We start from the raw sequence: 6,000 nt of genomic DNA, 5'->3' as shown, positions 1-6,000 counted from the left end.
CATATCCAAAGACCTTCTAGGTCTGTGTGAGCCAGCTGGAATCAAACATGCCTTTAATCCAGGAGGCAGAAGCAAGCAGATCTGAGTTCAAGGCCAGCCTGGCATAGAGAAGTATCAGGTAAAGTAAAGCCTAAGCATGGCGGTACATACCTTTAATCCCAAACAATGAAAGTTTGTAGAAGTTTGTAGAAACAATGAAATTTGTAGAAAGAAGCACCCATGTTTGAAAGTGATACCTAGTTGAGTGGCAGAAACAGTGACAAATCAGAAAAAGACAACAGAATAGGATACACTCAATTCTCACAAGAAGAGAGAGGAAGGGAAGCTGCTTAAGGGGCAATGAGGGAGAGGGAAGGCGGTTTTTATTGGGACAGTAATAGGGATGGGTGATGGAGTGGGAGCAGGAATAAACCAGCCTCATTGCAGAGGAAATCAATCTAACAGGGACTTTTCCCTCCCAGGAAGAAATTACTTTCTAAATGCAATCATGGGTTTCCTGGGAGTCATCTGCAAGGCTCGGGACCTGGGCTCTGGTCCTCCTCTCCCTCGTGCCCTGCACAGGCTCTCTCCGCCATGTCTGTGGTTAGCTCACCTTGCCAATGCTTGGGGATATTCTCAGCTGGGGAATGGGATAATGAGATGCCCAATTAAGGTGATGTTGGGTAAGCCCATCTCTGGCAGCTACCACCCAGCTAGCACTGAGGGCCTCAACTGGCAGGGAAGGAGAGAGAGATCTCCTTGGGGATCATCAGGCTCCAGTGAATCTGAATGGGCTGATCAGATGTTCCAGATGTGCACAGATGAGAGGCAACTTGAAAGTCTCACGGGTGAGGAGAAAGAAAGATGTCAAGGTTGGCTTGGCAAAGCTGAGGAGAAGCTGACTTGCTGCTGTTTCCTGTGTTGATCCTGACTTCTCAGACTGCTTCAGGCTGAACCAACAATGCTAGCTAGAGTGTGAAGAAAGGCTCCCAGGCCCTACTCTTCAAAGAGCTGTGGAGATTATCATTTCCACAGTAATGATAATGATGGTGAAAATGGGCAAGGTGGTACAAACTTATAATGACAGATCTTTGAATGGCAGAAATAGGAGAATTGGCAAGAGTTTGAGACCAGCCTGGGCTATATAGTGAATACCAGGTCAGCCAAGGCTATATCTCAAAAATAAGGAGTAGTGATAAGGTTGAAAGATAATGATAAAGCTGGCATGGTGGCACATGACTGCTATCCTATCAGTTGAGAGTCTAAGGTGAAATAATTATGAGTTCAAGACTGAGAGATGGCTTGGCAGCTAAAAGCATTTGCCTCTATTCCAAAGGACATGTGTGTGCCTCCCAGTACCTATGTTCAGTGGCTCACAACAACCTATAACTCCAGATTCATGGAATCTCAAATCTTCCTCTTGTTTCCATGGGTACTGGCATTCTCATGGCTTGTATGTGGGAGTGTGTGTGCACACACACACATATGCGCACAGACAGACACACAAATACATACACAAACATCACACACAGAGACATATACACACATACACACAGGCAGACATACCCATACATACATACACACAGACATATATATATACATACACACACACACACAGAAACGTACACAAAGACATACACACATATATACACACACAAGAGAAACAGACACAGAGAGAGAGAGACTGAGGTACACACACATGAATCAATAAAAACAAAGTTAGTTTCTTTTTAAGAGAGTTCAAGACTATGAGCTGCATAGCAAAAACCAGCCAGACTATGATATGGCTAATTAAAAATAATTAAAAATTGATCACCTGTCACAATCAAGACTCAGGTTAGAGTCTACTATTCTCTGGATTCTCAAAAAAACAAAACAATGTACAAGTGATTTATGTACTTTTTCCATCTAGACCTCCATTATATTATGCTATATATTATATGATACAGATTAAATTGTAGAAGTATTTAGACATTTTTTTATTGTCTCCACAAGAGAAAGTAGAAACTGAAGATCAGGTGACTCCCTGAAACCACAAAAGAACCAGTGGGAAGTGGGATTTGAAACTCTAGCAAGCTGAAGTCTTCTTTTTTTTTTTTTTTTTTTTTACAATTTATTCACTTTGTATCCCAGTTGTAGTCCCCTTTCTCATCTCTCCCCTGTCCCAACCTCCCTCTCTCTTCCTCCCCTATCTATCTCCCCTAGTCCACTGATAGGGGAAGTCTTCCTCCTCCCCTACTGTCTGACCTTACCTAGCCTATCAGGTCCCATCAGGACTACCTGGATCCTTTTCCTCCTTGGGCTGGCTAGGTCACCCCTCCCAGGAGAAGTGATCAAGGAGGAGGGAGCCAATTTCATGTCAGAGACTGTCTCTTCTCCTCTTATTAGGGAACCCACATGAAAACTGAACTGTCTATGGGCTACAGCTGAGCAGGGGGTCTAGGTCCTCTCCATGCACGATCTTTGGTTGATGCATCAGGCTCTGTAGTTCCCCCTGGGCCCAAATGTTTTGGCTTTGTTTGTCTTCTTGTGTGGCTCCTGTCCCCTCTGGGCCCTTCCAGCTCCCCTTCCTTCCATAAGACTCCCTATGCTTTGTCCAAAGTTTGGCTGTGAGTCTCTGCATATCTACCTATATCCCTTGCTGGATACAGTATTTTAGAGGAGATTTGTGGTAAGCTCCAGTCCTGTTCTCTTTCTTCTACCACTTCTCAGTTCTCTTCTGAATGAGAACTAAGTATCTTCCCTAGAGCCCTCTTTTTTGTTTAGCTTCTTAAGGTCTGTAGATTTTAGTATGTTTATCCTGTATTATACAGCTAATATCCACTTTTAAGTAAGTATATACCATGTAAGTCTTTTGGGGTCTGGGTTACCTCACCCAAGAGCAGGGACTTAAGACTCCAGCTTACAAATAAAGATGCTATGAACATAGTTGAGCAATTGTCCTTGTTGCGTGGTGGAGCATGATCTTTTCTAGTTCCCACCATTTGCCTGCAAATTTCATGATTCCCTTGTTTTTAATAGCTGAGTACTATTTCACTGTGTAAATGTACCACAATTTCTGTATCCATTCTTCAGTTGAGGTACATCTAGGTTGTTTCCAGGAGAAACACTTAAAGAAATGCTCAATGTCCTTAGTCATCTGGGAAATGCAAATCAAAAAGACTCTGAAATTCTATCTTACACCAATCAGAATGGCTAAGATCAAAAATTCAAGTGACAACTCATGCTGGAGAGGATGTGGAGAAAGGAGAACCCTCATCCATTGCTGGTGGGAATGTAAACTTGTAAACTACTTTGGAAATCAATCTGGTGCTTTCTCAGAAAACCTGGAATAGCCATACCTCTAGACCCAGCTATGCCACTCGTGGACATATACCCAAAAGATGCTCCACCATACAAGGAGAACACTTGCTCAACTATGTTCATAGCAGCTTTATTTGGAAGCTGGAGTCTTAAGTACCTGCTCTTTGCCATACTTACTATGCTGCCACCAACCCAAGCAACATAAACCCAAACCTAGACTGCAATTTCCCAGCAAGCTCTGGGGTTGGAGGCTCAAACCAGAGAAGATTAGAGTTAAGAGTAAAGAGGCAGGGCTGGGACTCGGGTATAAGGTCACTGCGAAAAGAACAGGGCAATTAGATAGGAGGGGATGGGTGGAAAACAAAACCTCTGGGAACAATTGTCCAGGGTGGCCATGAAGGCAGAAAGTAGCTTTGGCTGGAACCAAGAGAGACAAACTCCAAATCTGGAATTGAGCCCATTAAAGATTAATTATGAGAAAAGAAATCACTGCTGATCTACATCACAGTCAGCTACAGCTGGCAACTCTCACAAAAGAGCTCTAAGAGAGGACTCTGAACATCCCTGACACAGTGGACTGATAAGTGTCCAAGGCAACAGACAGTCTAGCCAGTTTTCTTCATCTGACTGTTATATATCCACTATATACTGAAATTTATGAGGCACAGTGTAACTAATAAATATGTGTCATGAATATCTGGTGAGGAAAAATATATGAAAAGGACAGAGAATTGGAGCCACTCCAGGTGGCGTGCTGGATTCAAGTGACAGTCTGTGGAGAAAGCAACCTGTGGCTGTGGCAGTCACTGCGGGCTTCTTGGAAGGTAAGAACAGGAGGGAGAGAGAATCATCTTCAGCCAGTCACCTGGTGAATACAATGAAGAGAAGCCTAGTCTTTCAGAGATGTTTCTGTGTTTGCTTCTGTCCTGAGACCTCCTTAGACAACAGGTTTCTTTGGGAGGGTGACAATTCGCACATGACAGTTTTTCTTGTGTGATACCTACCTCTACCTTTTGTCACATTACTAAGCTAGAACCTTAATCTTGGAGGGAATGATGAGACCATAGCCATTGCCTTGCAGGAGACTGTCTTTCAGTGGAAGCCTCGCATGGCTCCATTGAGGAGAAAGTCTCCAAATGCTGTCTCTTCCTCTCTGTAGGTGTCACCAAGTCAGTAGATCACCTGTTCGGTGGGAGATGGATGTAGGAAAAGGGGATGAAAATGAGAAAGAACGAATCCAGCCAGCTACAGTAATGAATCCATTCCTTCACCCAGCATCTCCTGAGCACGAACTATGCTCCAGGCTGTAGGAAAATTCACTCTCAGCTCGAGTTCCTGAAAAAGAGCCCCTGTGCTCAGCGGGCATCCAGTGAGAGAGGCAGGGGTGAAAGATATTGATCCAATAATCGCACAGATACTCGCCACATATTGGGATAAACTCTGTAAGGAAAACCAACCAGGGTATGCTTGGGCTGAAGCGCATCTCCAAGGCTCAGGTGCTTCTGTGTGACAGTGTTCAGATGTGGCCTCCTTAAGAGTGACTCTTATATTCTCAGCAGTCTGGAACTGGTTCCGTTTGGCTAACATCACATGTCTGTGCAGCTGGCCCCTCCTGAGGCCCTGAGAGGAGAACCCGAGGACCCACTTCCTTGCTTTTTGCTCTTCTCACATCTAAATGTAACCAGAGGTTCTTGGCTCATGGGTCTCTTCCTCCATCCTCAAAGTCAGCAATTTGAGTCTCATTTCTAGATCTTTCTACATCAATCTCAGGCCAAAGCTTCCTCGTGATTCCCTCCACGCTAGATCAAGCTGGGTAACTGAAACAATCTGTCCCTTTTGCCAGACCACGAGGGTCCACGGGAGCTAGGGGTGAGGACGTGGACCCTCCAGCAGCCATTGTTTAGCTCCCAGAGCCTCTGCTTGCGTATAGCGAAATAAAGATGGTGATCCGGCTATTCCAGACAGTACCTGCAACTACTGATCATTCTTCTCATGGCAACTGAGCTGATGTCAAAATGACAGAACCAATGGCAAAAGCAAAGAGGTAAGAAAGCAAAGGTGGATGAGGATGCTCCAAAGACTAGATTCATGTTTGTGTTGATTCATGAGTCTTTCAGTGGCTACAGTACCCCCAACACACACACACACACACACACACACACACACACACACACATACACACATGCACAGAAAGAAAGAAAGAAAGAAAGAAAGAAAGAAAGAAAGAAAGAAAGAAAGAAAGAAAAAGAAAGAAAGAAAGAAAGAAAGACAAAGAGAGCAAGACTACAGTGAAAGCCTTGGAGCCTCTCTTCCCAAGAATGCATAATGTACCCAACATGCCTCCACGTGTAGTTACAGATATCTTCAGAGACCTATTCGTCAAGAATAAGCACATGTTGGAGCTGGAGAGACAGGTCAGGGGGAGAGAGTGCCGACTGAACAATCGTGAAGACCAGAGTTTGCATTCCCGCGCCACAAGTCAAGCATCCTGCAAATGCCTGTAGTCTAAGTCCCCGGCTCCAAGGGCTCTGACACCTTCTGGCGTCCATGTATGCACAGGAATGCAGGCCTGCACACTCATGTGCACATACACATACAAATAAAACTAAATCTTCTTGAAGAGCTAAATAGACTAAGCACATGCGACATTAAATGAAAGCAGAGCTGATGCAGACACCTGGGTGTCCCAGCCACATCTGCTGTCACTCTGCAGCCACC

The sequence above is a fragment of the Meriones unguiculatus genome, chromosome 1, assembly GCF_030254825.1.
Source record: "Meriones unguiculatus strain TT.TT164.6M chromosome 1, Bangor_MerUng_6.1, whole genome shotgun sequence".
NCBI lineage: Eukaryota > Metazoa > Chordata > Mammalia > Rodentia > Muridae > Meriones > Meriones unguiculatus.
This window is presented reverse-complemented; position numbering follows the sequence as displayed.